General features: G+C 53.8%; 1 protein-coding gene across 3 annotated transcripts in view; it reads right to left on the bottom strand.

Moving 5' to 3' along the window:
• FBXL7 (F-box and leucine rich repeat protein 7) overlaps positions 1-17,926 on the bottom strand; it is a 352,858-nt gene that overhangs the window by 149,133 nt on the left and 185,799 nt on the right. The window lies entirely within an intron of this gene.

Genomic DNA, 17,926 nt, shown 5'->3' on the forward strand with positions numbered 1-17,926 from the left:
GGGATGCTTGGGTGGCTCAGTGGTTGAGCGTCTGCCTCTGGCCCAGGGCGTGACCCCGGGGTCCTGGGATCAAGTCCCACATCGGGCTCCCTGCAGGGAGCCTACTTCTCCCTCTGTCTGTGTCTCTGCCTCTCTCTCTCTCTGTCTCTCATGAATAAATAAATAAAATCTTTAAAAAAAAAAAGTGAAATAGCTTAGGAGACTTATGGGACAATAAGCAGAATAATATTCACATTGCAGGGGTCCCAGAAGAATAAATGAGAGAGAAAAGGGGTAAAATACTTTTTTGAAAAAAAAATTGCTGAAAATTTCCCTAACCCAGGGAAAGAAACAGACATCCAGATCCAGGAAGCTAAAAGAGTTTCAAAAAAAGGTGAACCCAAAGAAACCTATACCAAGACACCTTATAATTAAAACGTCAAGAATTAAGGAGATAATCTTAAAAGCAGCAAGAGAAAACAACCTGTTATGTACAAGGGAACCCCCATAAGGCCATCAGCAGATCTCTCAGCAGAAACATAGCAGGCTAGAAGAGAGGGGCATGGTAGATTCAAAATGCTAAAGGAAAAACAAAAAAACAAAAAACTTCCAATCAAGAACATTCTACCCAATAAAGTCACTGTTCAGAATTGGAGGAAAGATAAAGAGCTTTCCAGACAGACAAAAGTCAAAGGAGTTCATGAGCACTGAACCCACTTACCGGAAATGTTGAAGGGACCTCTTTAAGCAAAAGAATGGGCACTAATTAATAAGAAAAAAACATATGCGAGTAAAAACTCACTGGGAAAGGTAAGTATATAGTAAAGGTAGTGGATCAATCACTTCTATAAAACTACTGTTGAAGGTTAAAAGGCAAAAGTAGTAAAAATAACTACAATAACTACAATAACTACAATAACTACACAAGAAGAAGATGTAAAATACGACCTCAAAAACATAAAACATGGCAGGGAGTAAAGTAAAAATGTTTTTGAGTTTTAGAATGCATTCAAATTTTACTTGCTAAAAATCAATCCATCAATCAATCATGAAGATATTAAAAAGAGTTATACAGGGGGTAAAATGCTTCCTTCTTTGTTAAAACTGGCCATTAGCAAAGGTGTAAGATGAGGGAATACTGTTACAACAAGTAATGCAGGAAAACTACACCAGGCTTCTGATGAGGTCATCTGGAACATTCTGCAGCAAAAGGAAGGTCCAGCCCAAGGAACTTGTAAGATTTAAAACAGTCCATTGTTATACCTAATGATAAAAAAAATCACCTGCAATTTATTATTTTTTCACTCAGAGTATATAGTTATTAACTTGACATAACAAACTTTTAAAACACAAGTCCCACTAGATTGTAAATCCCACTAGAACATAAGCTCCTTGAGGGCAGGGATCTTTTATTGACTGGTGTACACAAGCGCCTAAAGGAGACATAGAGTAGGCACTTAGCAAGTACTTGTGCCGTAAATAAAAACCTAAAGGGATCCTCATCACCAAGATGTTGCTCCAACATGGCTGTTGTATAGGACTGTGTAGGTTGTGTCCTGTATAAAACTAGCAGGCCCCGCTGGCAAAGTGGTGGGAATCCAGCCTATGTGCACCCACCAACACCTGCCCCTGGCTTGCTAGGGCAGAGTACAGAAATGGTGCTGTTTTGCAACCCATCTGCCCCGTGAGGCAGTGGACCAAGCCCCCTGCGCTCTGACCAGCACGCTTCCTCCAGCTGAGACTGCGGTGAGCTGCACAGGTCAAGGCCCTTAGAAGCAACGCAGTGCGTTTCCTCACAACCATTCTACAATCCAGACACTGTCAGTTCATTTCATACTGAGGCCTTCCCGCGTCAGTGCTCCTGCTCAATGGCTGAAGATGCGCCTTTAACAGATTCATCAACAAATCCTTTCGAACTTGACTCACGAGTCAAATCTGAAGTCTTGAAATTGCAAAGCCATGTTTGCCCCACTCCTCACAGCTGGTAAGCAGCCAACATGCTACTGTGGGCATCTGGGTCATCATTTTTTTCCTTTTGCTATTATACAATAACATATAATTAGTAACTGAAAGCATAAGATATTTAACTGAAGAGAAACATTAGCACAGAGGGTAAGTTAGTGACTGAAACAACAGTGAGGCACATAGGTCACATTTCCTTAACTTTGGCACTACTGGCATTTGGGGTAAGATAATTCTTTGTCATCAGGGGCTTTCCTGCGCATTGTGGGATGTTGAGCAGCAGCCCCAGTTTTACTCACCAGATGCCAGAAACATTCCACCACCTTGTTGAGTCAAGCACAATGTCTCCAGGTGTTTTCAAATGTTTGCTGGGGAGCAAAATCACCCCCAACTAAACCCGACTGGTACAGGTAAAGCTGCCATATTGGAAGTGGGGTAGAGCCAGAAGGTGTTTAGTTAGTCATGGATAAATAAAAAGAATTATCAGCAAAATACTAGGATAAGCCTCAGCCCTAACATCAAAGTGAGGAATGGCCCAGTACAGTTGCCCTCCGTGGGGGAACACTGGGTGGTAAAAGGGGAGAGGGATGAGGAGAGACACGCACTAGGCTAAGCAAAAAATTGGGGATGATGTTTATGAATGGCTGAATAAGTCACAGATGGAAAACCTGGATTGTGCAATCCCCTTGGGCACCACCTCAGGTGATCATCTTTCGGGAGATCCACATGAGTCCATTTGAACCTACTAATCCCTCTGCCTGAAAACACAATCTTTGCTGAGAAATCAAGAGTACTTCCACTCTGCTGGCCTCATGCAGAGAATGTGTTGGCTAAAAAATACTACCGCTGATAGTAAAGAAGGAAATCCCAAACAAATACTAAAGGTTGGTTTCAAAATGACTTTAATGGCCAATCTAAGAGTGAGGTCACTTGGCTTATGTTTTTAGGGAAGAAGATGTTTAAAACTGATCTCACTCTAACCTGGTGATCCTATTGCTGTCTTTTGGAACTTCTCCAGGCTTGTTCCCAAGCCATCTTAGAACAGGCCACGCACAGACAAGCTCAAGACTGGAAGAACAGTATCCTCATGAAACCTTGTGAGGGAAGGAAAAAGTAAAAGCCAAATAGGATCTTTGCACCCATGCTGGCCTATTTGATCATTACAGTTGGGGCCTAGGACCATCAATTTTGCTTATGCCATTTGCCTCCTTTCTTCCTGAAACATCTTCGTCTGAATTCTAAGTCTGATGATTCGCTCCTTCTGCTTCGGCTCAGGGCTACAGCTGGAGGCCCAGGGCTCCTTCGCTGCCTCCACCGATGCCCCCTTGGTGCCGTCACCACCACGATCCACCGACACGTGCTGTCTGCAGACGTCAGCCCACCGCAGTGTCGGTACAGAGAGCCAGAGCAAGCGTTTAGAAACTCCTAGAGCAGTTTGACAGAACGGTTCCACGTCCGTTCCACGTAACAGCAACAGAATAAAACAAAAATGTAGCACTTCTACGTCGTGTGTCTTTATCGTACTTCTCCCTTAACTTCACTTCCCCTTACACTCACGGACTTTAACAAAGGATTAGTCCAGCACAAATGAGAAACAAAAACAAAACGCAAAGGCTCTTTGGCAGAGATCAGAGATATTTTGAGGAGAACCATCTTCACGTAATCTCACCTAAGTCCATGGTCTGAAATACCATCTCTATGTGGCTGGGACTGAATTGTGCATCTCCAGCCCCGATGTCCCCCGCGCTCCGGATTCAGAGTCCAGCTGCCTACTGGCATCTCCACTTGGACGTCTGAAAGCCTCTCAAAGTCGACAGGTCCTGAAGCAAAGCCGCTCATTTTATGCTTGGCGGGCCTGCTCTGCCCTGCTGCTCCTCAGCTCATTAAATGGCACTAGCACCCCACACCCCCAGTTGTTAGGGCCAAACACTTAGGGGTCACCCTTGACTAGTGTCTTCCTGCCACCCTCTACAGCCCATGCCGCATGTATGCCCGAGGCTCTGACTCTAGCAGGTTCTCACATCGGACCACTTCTCGCCATCTGGCCGCCAAGATCCCAGCTCAAGTCATCATTGTCCCCCACCTGGGAAACCGAGTCTCTGCTCTTTCCCCTGCTTCTACTCTTGCCCCTGACAGTCCACCCTCCCCAGCAGCCACCGGACTGTTTAGTAGCACACACCTGGCCAAGCTCCCCGGGCTCTAGGCCCTCCCGTGGATTCGCATCGCACTTACAAGGAAGGCCAGGGTGCTAACCACGTGGCCCGTGGAGCCCGCCCCCCGTGACTCTGGCTCACCCGGGACCGCCCCCCGCTGCCCACTGTGTTTCAAACACAGGGCCCTCCCCCTGTCTCGTAAACACCCGACGCATGTTCCTATCATCTCAGGAGCTTTTGCGTTGGTTTCCCTTTGCCTGAAACACTTTTTTTCCAGGCATTTGCAAGGCTAACTCCCTGGCTTCCCTGAGAACCTTGGCCGAGTAACATCACCGTGATTGTCTTGATCACTCTTACTTCAGGGCATCATGACTGATTACTATTGTATTAGTTCATTTTGAGATTTGTTCATTGCCTCTCCCTGCTCCCTAGAAGCTAACGTCCCCCAGCAGGAAGGGTTCAGACTTGCTTACTCTCCCGTGCCCAGAGAATGCCTGACATGGAAGAGGCCCGAGAACGTGTTTGAGCGAGCTACTGTATTTCCAACGTGCTCACGAACACACGAGGTGTTGATAGCATATTAGCTAGCAACAAAGGCTTTGCTACGCAGGTTTATCACTCACCCATTCACTGTATTCTGCGAACATGGTTTACGGAGAACATATGTGCCCTTTGAGCCACAGTTCCACATAATTAAATCCTTGTAACTAAACATTTAGGCCATTCAGCAACGACCCACAGAAATGGGAGCTGTGGAGAAATACATCAGTTCAGACTCACCTGATAACACTTTGAATTTTGTTCAACAAACTGTGGGAAATTCAATGTCATAGTGTATATAAGATACACTGGCCCTGGATCAAATGAAATGCTTTAATTCTTAAAAAAATATTTTATTTATTTATTTACAAGAGACAGAGAGAGGCAGAGACACAGAGGGAGAAGCAGGCTCCCTGTGGGGACCTGATGTGGGACTCGATCCCAGGACGCTGGGGTCACGACCTGAGTGGAAGGCAGATGCTCAACTGCTGAGCCTCCTAGGCGTCCCTGATTTAAAATGTTTAAGGGGCAGCCCCCGTGGCGCAGTGGTTTAGCGCCGCCTACAGCCCAGGGCGTGATCCTGGAGGCCCTGGATCAAGTCCCACGTCAGGCTCTCTGTATGATGCCTGCTTCTCCCTCTACCTCTCTCTCTCTCTCTCTCTGTCTGTCTCTATGAATAAATAAATAAAGTCTTTAAAAAATAAATAAATAAAAATAATAAAAAATAAATAAAATGTTTAAGGATGCTGGCTCTCAAATACCAGGGAAGAAGCCATAAAAACAAACGATTCCAATGATAATTACAATTATTGAATGATAACTATAATTACAACGTGGTCTCATCTATCCAGAGTGCAGGTCACCCGAGACTCTACTAGACCAACTTCATTCATGGATTCACTTTGCTACTCGGCCTTATCACTCATTCATGCCCGTTGCAGGTATTTACTGAATACAAATTGTGCTGGACACTGTTCCAGGGCTGGGGAGGGAACGGCACAGCCATCAGTGAAGTGCACAGAGTCTTTTCCTTCACCCAGCTGTCTTTCCGGGTGGGGGGACTTTGCAACTTCTGACACCTGTTTTTAAAAACAGCGGTACAACTTTCATCAGCCAAATTCTGTAATTCTGTAATTCACTGGCTTCAAGGAGTTTTAGGGTCCACTTTGTAGAGATGGGTTTGCTCTTTTATCCGTACTCCATATTTTAAAATGTCTAAAAGACTTCAAAATCAAGATGTATATTCTCCACCACCATCATAGGGAAAACACTGCGTCTCAGATTTTGATTTATTAAAGACAAAACCGTTGGTGTTTCTGATGAAGGAGTGTGTATACGTATATAATCTCCCATATAAGTAATCTCATCAAGTAATTTTGGATGAAAACACTTCTTAAAACTGCAGTAAGTGGCTGAGTCAGAAACAGATTTAATCAATCTAGTGCACAATCACTAGCTCACTCGTCTTCTCCAGGACTCTGGGCTTGTGCCCACGTGCCGCCCACTCTGGCATCACTAAAAGCATTACCTCCGGCTGATTCCAAGCTACTCGTAACCTCCATGAGGCCGGGGCCTGGGCCTCTGTTCTCTGACCACGGAGCCCCCGCGCGTTCACTGGATTCACATTACAGTCGCGAGGAAATCTTATTCTAGCTGAGCTGTGGGTGTTTTCAGGGAAAAAAAATTTTTTTTTCCTGTTCAACGTGTATAAACAGTGTTGTAACCCCTAAGAGTGGCTCCATTTTTCTTATGAAACTTAACTGGACTGTACGTATCTTTCTCCCTTTTCTGCCTCATGCCCCTGAGAACACATGAGTTAATAATCACTGCACAGAGCCAGATGTATTTTAAAAAGTTGTGCTCTGTGATTCTTTTTTCACCCAAGAGCAGCGTTTTCTGGGAAAAGAAAAAAAAAAAAAGAAGCGAGGAAGGAGCTTTAAATCTTCCACAAAATATAGTGAATGCCAAAGAATGACTTCCTGCATTTACATAATTTCACCATGACTGTCGATCTACAACTTCTGGAAAGAAAAATTCTTTTCAAAGTTGAAAATTCATGTGAGAAAGTTGCAATTATACACTCAAAACACTCACAACGATCTGAAGGGTAAATCGCCCACAAAGTGAACCAAAGTGGGTCTTACCTTTAATATCACGCAGAGCTATTACCAAAATTAAAACTATACGCCAGAATTTAAAGTGTCTGCATAACTGTGAAAGTCCAACAAGCAAGAGCACCAATTAACACTGTATTTCCGACTATAAGACTATTTTCTGGGGGCGCCTGGCTCACCGGCTTAAGCATCTGCCTTCGCCTCAAGTCATGCTTCCGGGGGGCCTGGGATCGAGCCCTGGGTCGTGCTCCCCGCTCCGTGAGGGTCTGCGTCTCCCCCTCCCCCGGCCCTGCTCATTCCCTCTCTGTCTCTCTAATACATACATCAATATTTTTAAGATTCTATTTTCTATGTAACAGTCTTCACGGCGGCGGTGGCCTTTGCTGCGTGAGCCTTGGGAGCAAGCGGCTTAGGAAACGGAACAGCACACGAGTGCGGGAGGGGCGGGGGCTCGGCGGGCCACGTGGGCCGGGCCTCGGGTCAGGTGCAGGTCAGGGTGCAGGTCAGGGTGCGGGGCCCGGCCGGGGCGGGCGCGGGGCCGTGTCGGCGGGAGGGGCTTCTCCCTGGGCGTGGGCTCCGCTCGCGCGCTCAGGTGAACCCACAGGAATCTCTGAACCAAGTTGAAAACCACGACTGTTTGAAAGCAGAAGGACGCGAGCACGGCGGGCCCGGGAGGAGGGAGGGAGGGAGCACGGCGGCCTCGGGAGGAGGGGGAGGGAGCACGGCGGCCCCGGGGAGGAGAGGGAGGGAGCACGGCGGCCTCGGGAGGAGAGGGAGGGAGCACGGCGGCCTCGGGGAGGAGAGGGAGGGAGCACGGCGGCCCCGGGGAGGAGAGGGAGGGAGCACGACGGCCCCGGGGAGGAGAGGGAGGGAGCACGGCGGCCCTCGGGAGGAGAGGGAGGGAGCACGGCGGCCCCGGGGAGGAGAGGGAGGGAGCACGGCGGCCTCGGGAGGAGGGGGAGGGAGCACGGCGGCCCCGGGGAGGAGAGGGAGGGAGCACGGCGGCCTCGGGAGGAGAGGGAGGGAGCACGGCGGCCCCGGGGAGGAGAGGGAGGGAGCACGGCGGCCTCGGGAGGAGGGGGAGGGAGCACGGCGGCCCCGGGGAGGAGAGGGAGGGAGCACGGCGGCCTCGGGAGGAGAGGGAGGGAGCACGGCGGCCTCGGGGAGGAGAGGGAGGGAGCACGGCGGCCCCGGGGAGGAGAGGGAGGGAGCACGACGGCCCCGGGGAGGAGAGGGAGGGAGCACGGCGGCCTCGGGAGGAGAGGGAGGGAGCACGGCGGCCCCGGGAGGAGAGGGAGGGAGCACGGCGGCCTCGGGAGGAGGGGGAGGGAGCACGGCGGCCCCGGGGAGGAGAGGGAGGGAGCACGGCGGCCTCGGGAGGAGAGGGAGGGAGCACGGCGGCCTCGGGGAGGAGAGGGAGGGAGCACGGCGGCCCCGGGGAGGAGAGGGAGGGAGCACGACGGCCCCGGGGAGGAGAGGGAGGGAGCACGGCGGCCTCGGGAGGAGAGGGAGGGAGCACGGCGGCCCCGGGGAGGAGAGGGAGGGAGCACGGCGGCCTCGGGAGGAGGGGGAGGGAGCACGGCGGCCCCGGGGAGGAGAGGGAGGGAGCACGGCGGCCTCGGGAGGAGAGGGAGGGAGCACGGCGGCCTCGGGGAGGAGAGGGAGGGAGCACGGAGGCCCCAGGAGGAGGGAGGGAGCACGGCGGCCTCGGGAGGAGAGGGAGGGAGCACGGCGGCCTCGGGGAGGAGAGGGAGGGAGCACGGCGGCCCCGGGAGGAGAGGGAGGGAGCACGGCGGCCCCGGGAGGAGAGGGAGGGAGCACGGCGGCCCCGGGAGGAAGGAGGGAGCACGGCGGCCCCGGGAGGAAGGAGGGAGCACGGCGGCCTCGGGGAGGAGGGAGGGAGGGAGCACGGCGGCCCCGGGAGGAGAGGGAGGGAGCACGACGGCCCCGGGAGGAGGGAGGGAGCACGGCGGCCCCGGGAGGAAGGAGGGAGCACGGCGGCCTCGGGGAGGAGGGAGGGAGGGAGCACGGCGGCCCCGGGAGGAGAGGGAGGGAGCACGACGGCCCCGGGAGGAGGGAGGGAGCACGGCGGCCCCGGGAGGAAGGAGGGAGCACGGCGGCCTCGGGGAGGAGGGAGGGAGGGAGCACGGCGGCCCCGGGAGGAGAGGGAGGGAGCACGGCGGCCTCGGGAGGAGAGGGAGGGAGCACGGCGGCCTCGGGAGGAGAGGGAGGGAGCACGACGGCCCCGGGAGGAGGGAGGGAGCACGGCGGCCCCGGGAGGAAGGAGGGAGCACGGCGGCCTCGGGGAGGAGGGAGGGAGGGAGCACGGCGGCCCCGGGAGGAGAGGGAGGGAGCACGGCGGCCTCGGGGAGGAGAGGGAGGGAGCACGGCGGCCCCGGGAGGAGAGGGAGGGAGCACGGCGGCCCCGGGAGGAGAGGGAGGGAGCACGGCGGCCCCGGGAGGAAGGAGGGAGCACGGCGGCCCCGGGAGGAAGGAGGGAGCACGGCGGCCTCGGGGAGGAGGGAGGGAGGGAGCACGGCGGCCCCGGGAGGAGAGGGAGGGAGCACGGCGGCCCCGGGAGGAGAGGGAGGGAGCACGGCGGCCCCGGGAGGAGAGGGAGGGAGCACGGCGGCCCCGGGAGGAGAGGGAGGGAGCACGGCGGCCCCGGGAGGAAGGAGGGAGCACGGCGGCCCCGGGAGGAAGGAGGGAGCACGGCGGCCTCGGGGAGGAGGGAGGGAGGGAGCACGGCGGCCCCGGGAGGAGAGGGAGGGAGCACGACGGCCCCGGGAGGAGGGAGGGAGCACGGCGGCCCCGGGAGGAAGGAGGGAGCACGGCGGCCTCGGGGAGGAGGGAGGGAGGGAGCACGGCGGCCCCGGGAGGAGAGGGAGGGAGCACGGCGGCCTCGGGGAGGAGAGGGAGGGAGCACGGCGGCCCCGGGAGGAGAGGGAGGGAGCACGGCGGCCCCGGGAGGAGAGGGAGGGAGCACGGCGGCCCCGGGAGGAAGGAGGGAGCACGGCGGCCCCGGGAGGAAGGAGGGAGCACGGCGGCCTCGGGGAGGAGGGAGGGAGGGAGCACGGCGGCCCCGGGAGGAGAGGGAGGGAGCACGGCGGCCCCGGGAGGAGAGGGAGGGAGCACGGCGGCCCCGGGAGGAGAGGGAGGGAGCACGGCGGCCCCGGGAGGAGAGGGAGGGAGCACGGCGGCCCCGGGAGGAAGGAGGGAGCACGGCGGCCCGGGAGGAAGGAGGGAGCACGGCGGCCTCGGGGAGGAGGGAGGGAGGGAGCACGGCGGCCCCGGGAGGAGAGGGAGGGAGCACGACGGCCCCGGGAGGAGGGAGGGAGCACGGCGGCCCCGGGAGGAAGGAGGGAGCACGGCGGCCTCGGGGAGGAGGGAGGGAGGGAGCACGGCGGCCCCGGGAGGAGAGGGAGGGAGCACGGCGGCCTCGGGAGGAGAGGGAGGGAGCACGGCGGCCCCGGGAGGAGAGGGAGGGAGCACGGCGGCCCCGGGAGGAGAGGGAGGGAGCACGGCGGCCCCGGGAGGAAGGAGGGAGCACGGCGGCCCCGGGAGGAAGGAGGGAGCACGGCGGCCTCGGGGAGGAGGGAGGGAGGGAGCACGGCGGCCCCGGGAGGAGAGGGAGGGAGCACGGCGGCCCCGGGAGGAGAGGGAGGGAGCACGGCGGCCCCGGGAGGAGAGGGAGGGAGCACGGCGGCCCCGGGAGGAGAGGGAGGGAGCACGGCGGCCCCGGGAGGAAGGAGGGAGCACGGCGGCCCCGGGAGGAAGGAGGGAGCACGGCGGCCTCGGGGAGGAGGGAGGGAGGGAGCACGGCGGCCCCGGGAGGAGAGGGAGGGAGCACGACGGCCCCGGGAGGAGGGAGGGAGCACGGCGGCCCCGGGAGGAAGGAGGGAGCACGGCGGCCTCGGGGAGGAGGGAGGGAGGGAGCACGGCGGCCCCGGGAGGAGAGGGAGGGAGCACGACGGCCCCGGGAGGAGGGAGGGAGCACGGCGGCCCCGGGAGGAAGGAGGGAGCACGGCGGCCTCGGGGAGGAGGGAGGGAGGGAGCACGGCGGCCCCGGGAGGAGAGGGAGGGAGCACGGCGGCCTCGGGAGGAGAGGGAGGGAGCACGGCGGCCTCGGGAGGAGAGGGAGGGAGCACGACGGCCCCGGGAGGAGGGAGGGAGCACGGCGGCCCCGGGAGGAAGGAGGGAGCACGGCGGCCTCGGGGAGGAGGGAGGGAGGGAGCACGGCGGCCCCGGGAGGAGAGGGAGGGAGCACGGCGGCCTCGGGGAGGAGAGGGAGGGAGCACGGCGGCCCCGGGAGGAGAGGGAGGGAGCACGGCGGCCCCGGGAGGAGAGGGAGGGAGCACGGCGGCCCCGGGAGGAAGGAGGGAGCACGGCGGCCCCGGGAGGAAGGAGGGAGCACGGCGGCCTCGGGGAGGAGGGAGGGAGGGAGCACGGCGGCCCCGGGAGGAGAGGGAGGGAGGGAGGGAGCACAGCGGCCCCCTCCGGCCCCGGGTCGAGAGCTCCTTGGATGCACCGGGGCCGCCGGGTCCGCCCCGCAGGACGCGTCCTCACGGCGACTTACCGCGCGGAGCCCCCGAAGGCCAAGGCCGAGACGCCGCCCGCGTCGGGAAGGGCCGCGGACTCCGCGCAGGAAGTGCCACCGGGAGGCCGCGGCGGGCGAGGCCGGACAACGGGCGGGGCGGGCCGGGCCGGCGGCCTCGGTCGGGGCAGCTGCTGCGGCCCAACGCCCCGACATGCAGGTGGCAGCAGGTAGCCCGGGGCTCCAACCCCTGCACCGCCCGCCACGCCCGCGACCCCGCCCTGACCTCGCCCTTGACCTGGCCCCAACCCTGCTCCTGACCCCGACCCCACCCCGCCCATGACCCCGCCCCTGACCTCACCCTTGACCTGGCCCTGACCCCGCTCCCGACCCCGCCCCCGCCCGTGACCCTGACCCTGCCTCCGCCCCTGCCTTGACCCCCTCCTGACCCTGACCCCCACCCGGCCCATGACCCCGCCCTGACCTCGCCCTTGACCCCGGCCCGCCCCAGCCCCCGCCCGGACCCTGGAGGTGTCTGCGTCCCACGTTACCAGGAGAAACCAGCCCCAGGCAGTGCGCGAGCACCTGCAGCAGGTCCCTCGAGGGCAGGGTCCACCCTCCAGGGACTCGGGGGCTCCGTAGGGGCAGCTCTGGGATCCAGTCGGAGACAAGGTCGCCTCTGCCCCTCCCCCAGAGCAGCTGAGAAGTCCGGGTCCCTGTGAGCCCCGGGGAGGCCGGGCTGGACCGCTCCCGCGTCCCACACAGCAGTTCCACTCCCCCTAAGTGTTTCCTATTTACTGTCACGGTTAATTTTGTGTGTGGACTTGCCTGGGTCACCGCGGGGCCATTCCCGGGGTGTCCTCTGGCCCCGGGGAAGCAGCCGCCCTCCTCGCTGTGGGCAGTCCCCTCCCCCCCATCTGTTGGGGACCAGCGGGAACGGAAAGGGCAGAAGGCGCAGCTGCCTCCCTTGCCTGATTCTTCTGAGCGGACCCCTGGATCGTCTCCTGCTCCGGGTTCCCAGGCTCTGGCCTCGACCGAGGGCACCACTTTCCTGGGTCAGCTTAGAGACAACAGACCACAGCCCGTCCCAGGGCCCAGCACTGTGCCAAGCAGCCGTCACAGCATGTTACACGTACCTCTCGGTCCCTCTGGTCCTGTTGCCCTGCAGGACTCTGACATTCCTTCCTCCAAAGCAAATAAACGTCCTACATCACAAGCTCGACGTGACTCCTCATGGTAAGGACGCCCGTTTTCTGTGGACCACATCCTGGTCCCGGGGACGCTGGCACTGCTTTCTCCCATCACAGGGCAGGCATCAGCTCTACGTGGGGGCCCAGCACCCAGTCACACTGAGCCCTTCCAAGGGAAACCACGGAGCTGAAAGGGGCATTGTGGCCGTGGTTCTTCATCCACAGCCAGACACTTACAGACTAGGATAAGGACGCCGGCATTCACGGACAGGCACACAGGGCACGACGGTGGAGGGCCTTCCTCCCCAGATGTGGCGAGAGGCCTCTCAGCTCCCTGTCCATGACGGCAGCTTACACAGGGGTCATCGCACGATGTGACACTCGTTACAAAGTAAAAATGTCACTTTTCTGTCTACTTTTGAAATTTCCAAGATTTGACATATTGAGGTGTTTTTCAAATAAGTCTATCTCTGTGACTTTTGTGGTTTTATAGCCCTTAAGTCAGCAATTCATGGAGTATTTGTTGAACATCTATGGGACACAAGTTCTGAGGCTGTGAGGTGGGTGTGTAAAGGGCAGGTGGCGAAGGACCGCTTAGTCTCCGGGGGAGACAGGGGCCGCTGGCTGGGTGAACACGCCATCAGCTGATGGCGGAGGCAGATACAACAGAGAGCTCCAGGCACCTGCTGGAAGAAAGATGGGGAATGGTGCCTACAGGGAGGGGAGGAGGTGACTCTGAAATTGGAGAGCTGCGTCTCAGTTGTTGACTTTGCCCACTTACGGGCTGCGTGACTCTGGGCAACACAGTGACCTCTCTGTTACTGTTTCTTCATCCGTGAAATGGAAGGATGATTGTATCTGCCTCCCAGAGTTGTTATAGATAGTACAGCTAGACCACAGACACAGGACAGCGGCCCGCAGAGACGGTACCACTAGCCCACAGAAGGCACGTGGAATGGTTTGGGAGCATGGGAAGGATCACATACACTGCAGCAGTGATACTTAGCAGGTCTCACTAACTGTGGCAATGAGCAAAAATCGACTGCTTTTTTATCCATAATAAAGCAGACAGGCCTATATATATGGCCCAGTGGACAGAAGTGTGTCAGTGGCCCCCTGTGGTTGCAGGAGGGGCTGAGACTTTGCATACTTCACTTTCTAGCTTGTAAGAAGGCAAAGGGAATGGTTGCTAAGGAGACCAGACCTTGGGGGGCACAACTGTCTCCTTGGTGTTTGAATGTTTTTAAAATCAGCCAAGTTTCAAGTGAGGGACAAAGATGATGAACCAAAACCAAACCCAGTGCACTAACATATTTGTGTTTAGAAATAATTTGTGAATATTTTCTATTATGTATTCCTTTAAGATTGGATAATCTATTCAGATTTGTTATTTTAAATATAAGCAAAAATTTATCAGTTTGTAAAACAATATTGTAATGTTCACGACAGCTAAAGGGTCACATCCCTATAAATTCAATGTCTCACATTTCAGTAGATTTCTCCAGAACTTATGACCATTTAGCGTGTTAGACCACTGAAAAGCTTGAAAACGAGAAATGAATATATTAAATTTATGAATGCTATTTAAATATTTAATGAAACTTAATTAAGTTAGTTGTGAAGGTCCCCTTGTAAGTGATTGCTAAACTGTACCAGAGTTATAACTAGAATGATGAGAGTCTGAACGTAAGAGCTTAAGAAAAATTTGGTTTTGGAATAAGCAACTCTAGTACACTGACTATTCATTAAAAGAAGTGGAAGTTAACATGAATGATTTTTTTCCTTTGGATAAAATACCCAGGAAAACGCCAAATCCTAAACTGAAAACAACTAGTAGGAAACAAACCTTAACTGAAAACCATGAAACCAAACCCTATCCCATCCTTCTGAGGAGTTCAGGTTCCTACCCTGATCTCTCGGGGTCATCGTTCATCATTCTAAACGTCAGTCTCCTCAGCCCTCACATCCCTGGCCCTCAGCCTGTCCTCCCCCGACATAGATCACCCTTGGATGATCCCCAGTTATTCAATCTCTCTTCCAAACCCCACGTAAAAGGCGCTGAGGGCTTCAAGGCTCACATTTGCTGTCCCTTTAGAAACACGACTTCCCAAACTTCCAGCTGATACCTCAGACTTCCTTCACAAAGATCCTTCTATCAGCACGTTTCCTCCCCACGATATTGTCACTTCTGTCCCTCCCATCACTAAGCTTAAAACTCAAACACTTCTCCTTCCAGCACATGCTTTACGGCCTACAAGTCATTAGCTAGGAGTCCTACTGAGATTGCGACTGATTTCTCAACAACACTTCCTATTTCGTTTGTCACTACCTGCCTTCAAATCCCCTGAATGTTCTCTCCATTCTCTTCTCCACCTATTCAATTAGTCATAAAAGCCATTTTCAGTATCCACCCCCCATGGCACACCCAGGACACGATCAACCTCCACCCCCCCCACACACTTTCACCTTCACAGACTCCATCCTGCCTGATTAGACACACGTGGAACCCCAGATTCTAGCCTGTGCCCCTCCGGTAGACAGACAGGTTGGGTTAGGACAGTGGTGACTCAGTCATCTTACGGCATGAACCTTCCCCAGACGGCGCTCTCTACATGGCAAACACTCGTTAAATATTGGGTTACATCCGCGAGCTTTGTTCAGACTTCATCAATCATTTTAGGAAAAAACTGATAATACACTTTTACACTATTTTCATTTTCCTATGAGTCTATTCGTGTTAAATCAAGTTCTAATATCGATGTGTGCTCTGCGTCAAGGAGTGTCAATGCAGCACTCACTGTCGCGCTGGTCGGGATGCGACCGCTGCTGTAATTGGACAGCTCTTCCTCTTCCATGTAATAGTTCTGCACTAGGCTCTACTATAAGGCCGACATGACTTCATCCTCAAAGAGAGGGAAGTCCTAAAGGTGCAAAGCTCCTTTGCTGTTTCTGGATTAAAGTTCAAGGGCAACATCATTACTCTGAACAGCATTTCGTTTTCTGTATTTGACTGTAGGATGTTGAAAGAGGAAATCGCACATGAAAGGGAACCCTTTTTGACATTAAGCTATGGTTCAAGTACTGTAGCTTAGACTAAGTAGGGTTTCTCTAGATTGTGATCTTAAAATATACAACCATTCATCGTCATTTCCAACCTTCAGCCGTGCTGAAGAGTTTCCTAAATTGGCCACACACATGACTCTGCTCATTAGTAAATATGGGAATCCTGCATCTGACACACTGGGGCTTCTTTTACCTATCAAGAGAGACACTGAAGAATGAATGAAAATATAAATAAAAGTGATAAATAAGAATAAATATCGAAAGGGTCATTTTAATTACTAAAAATAGTTTCACTGGTATTGCGTTAGTTTACATTAATTAATAAAAATCATAAATCACTAATACTCATTTGGTATTAATCAAGCTTCTCTTTCTCTCGTGTCTTTTGTTTGTCTGTTTGGCTAACAAATAGAGTGACCCTTAAATTCTGAAAGAATAGCTAATTACGGACATGCCCTGGTTATAAAGAACAGTAATCTGAGGAAAGAAAGAAAGTACTTTAGACGTGAATCAATAAACACATCTATGGAATTAACATGAGAATTATTTGGTTAACTTTGCCAGAACCAACCTTCAAACACCGAATTTTATATCTGGGGGAAAAAATTTTCAAAGTATGGAAAACAAACATACCATGAGCAAAAGAGCTCATAAGATTCACCAAAGGGAAATGGAACAAGCAAATCCGTCCATCTGTTCATACCTTTTTTTTTTTCACTGCATTTGGAAACGTGCTGGACAGAGATAACTTTGTTCAGTTCTGAAGTGCGACTTGACATGATTGTTGTTTCTGGCGCCTGAGTCTCTGCACAGGACCCACGAAGTCGAGGAGCCGGCCAGGAAAAGGCAGCTGCCAGTTTCTGCGAGGAGATTAGAGCCCCAGCACCGCCTCCTTTATCTGCCTCTACCCTCCAAGCACACTCAGGAATTCAATTCATCAAGAAAATTCATCATCTCAACTTACTAACAGCACAACTCTCAGAACGAAAGGTAATCATGGGATCTGCGACACGCCACACAGGATCCAAGAGGGGCTGTCAGGAAGCTGATGCTCTGCACTGACTTATCTTATCTCGATTGCTGTGTCCTGTGCTCATTAATTTTTTTTTTCAACCAGAAGCATTATTTTCCTTTTCCTTCCCAACACTACCCGCCCCCCAACTCAGGATCCTTCCTGTTCATCCTTCCCTGAGATATGATATATATATTTTTTTTCTTTTCAGTCCCTTTCCCTCTTGCAAACAAGAATGGACTCACATCAGTAGACCCACAAGTTGGGTATCTGGGTCGTATCTCTGGGGCTGGGGCTGCTTAGAAACCTCATTCTCTCCTGGCCACACTGATAATGAGATGCTCTCAGACATCATGAGCAGGGGAGCTTAACAACCTGGGTCTAAATACAACCTCTTAACCTCATCTGAATAATCAGCGTGGAGGTTCCATCTTCCATTTGTCAGAATGATCAGTTGTGGTGTCACAGAAAAGTCGGAGGGGTGAGGTTTGTTACGAGGGCATCCAAAATAACACTATTTTATAAGCTACACAGTATTATGAAGAAATTCGCCTTTAGCATTTGTTATGAAGCACCAAAAAACCGTCCCTATGTGTCCAACTAATCGTGAATGGAAAAATATGCCTTAGAAACAGTTTCTCCAAAATAGGACAAAACTTATTTTTATAGTACAATATGCGAAACAGGGTTTCATGTAATTATGCAATTATATCTATGCTCTGTTCTTAAAACCAAACCAAGTCTTTCTCTTTTTTGTTTAAGATTTTATTTATTAGAGAGAGAGAGACAGAGAGACAGAGAAGGAGAGGGAGCACAAGCAGGGGGCACGGCAGGCAGAGGCAGAGGGAGAGGGAGAAGCAGGCTCCCTGCTGAACAGAGAGCCCGACATGGGACTCGATCCCAGGACCCTGAGATCATGACCTGAGCTGAAGGCAGATGCCTAACCGACCAAGCCACCCAGATGCCCCTAAGTCTCTCTTTTAAATTTAAGAGAAAATCTCACTGGTCCATATTTATGACAATTCTGTGACTTTAAATAAAATTACTTATTTTGAATTTTTACCTTACCCATTTTAGTTTTGATGTCTACACCTTAGTAAGATTTAGAAGTAAGTTCCTTGAAGGAATGAAGAGTAAACAGCTCAAGAAACCAGGGCCCACGAAAAATAGGGTAGAGAAATAATAAAAAAAATCAAGATATGATTAGTGTTAGGGCATCTTAAAGTCCTACACAGTAATTATAGGTAGGCTGCACATTTGGTTCCAATCTTAGTAGCCAAAGGAAACAGGCAAACATCATCAGTTATGAGACTCAGAGTGTCTATTCAAGTGGAAAATACGTGGACGTCTGAGAGAACTTTCTTCCAAACTTTTCTGTT

Source organism: Canis lupus, chromosome 4 (assembly GCF_003254725.2).
Source record: "Canis lupus dingo isolate Sandy chromosome 4, ASM325472v2, whole genome shotgun sequence".
Lineage (NCBI taxonomy): Eukaryota > Metazoa > Chordata > Mammalia > Carnivora > Canidae > Canis > Canis lupus.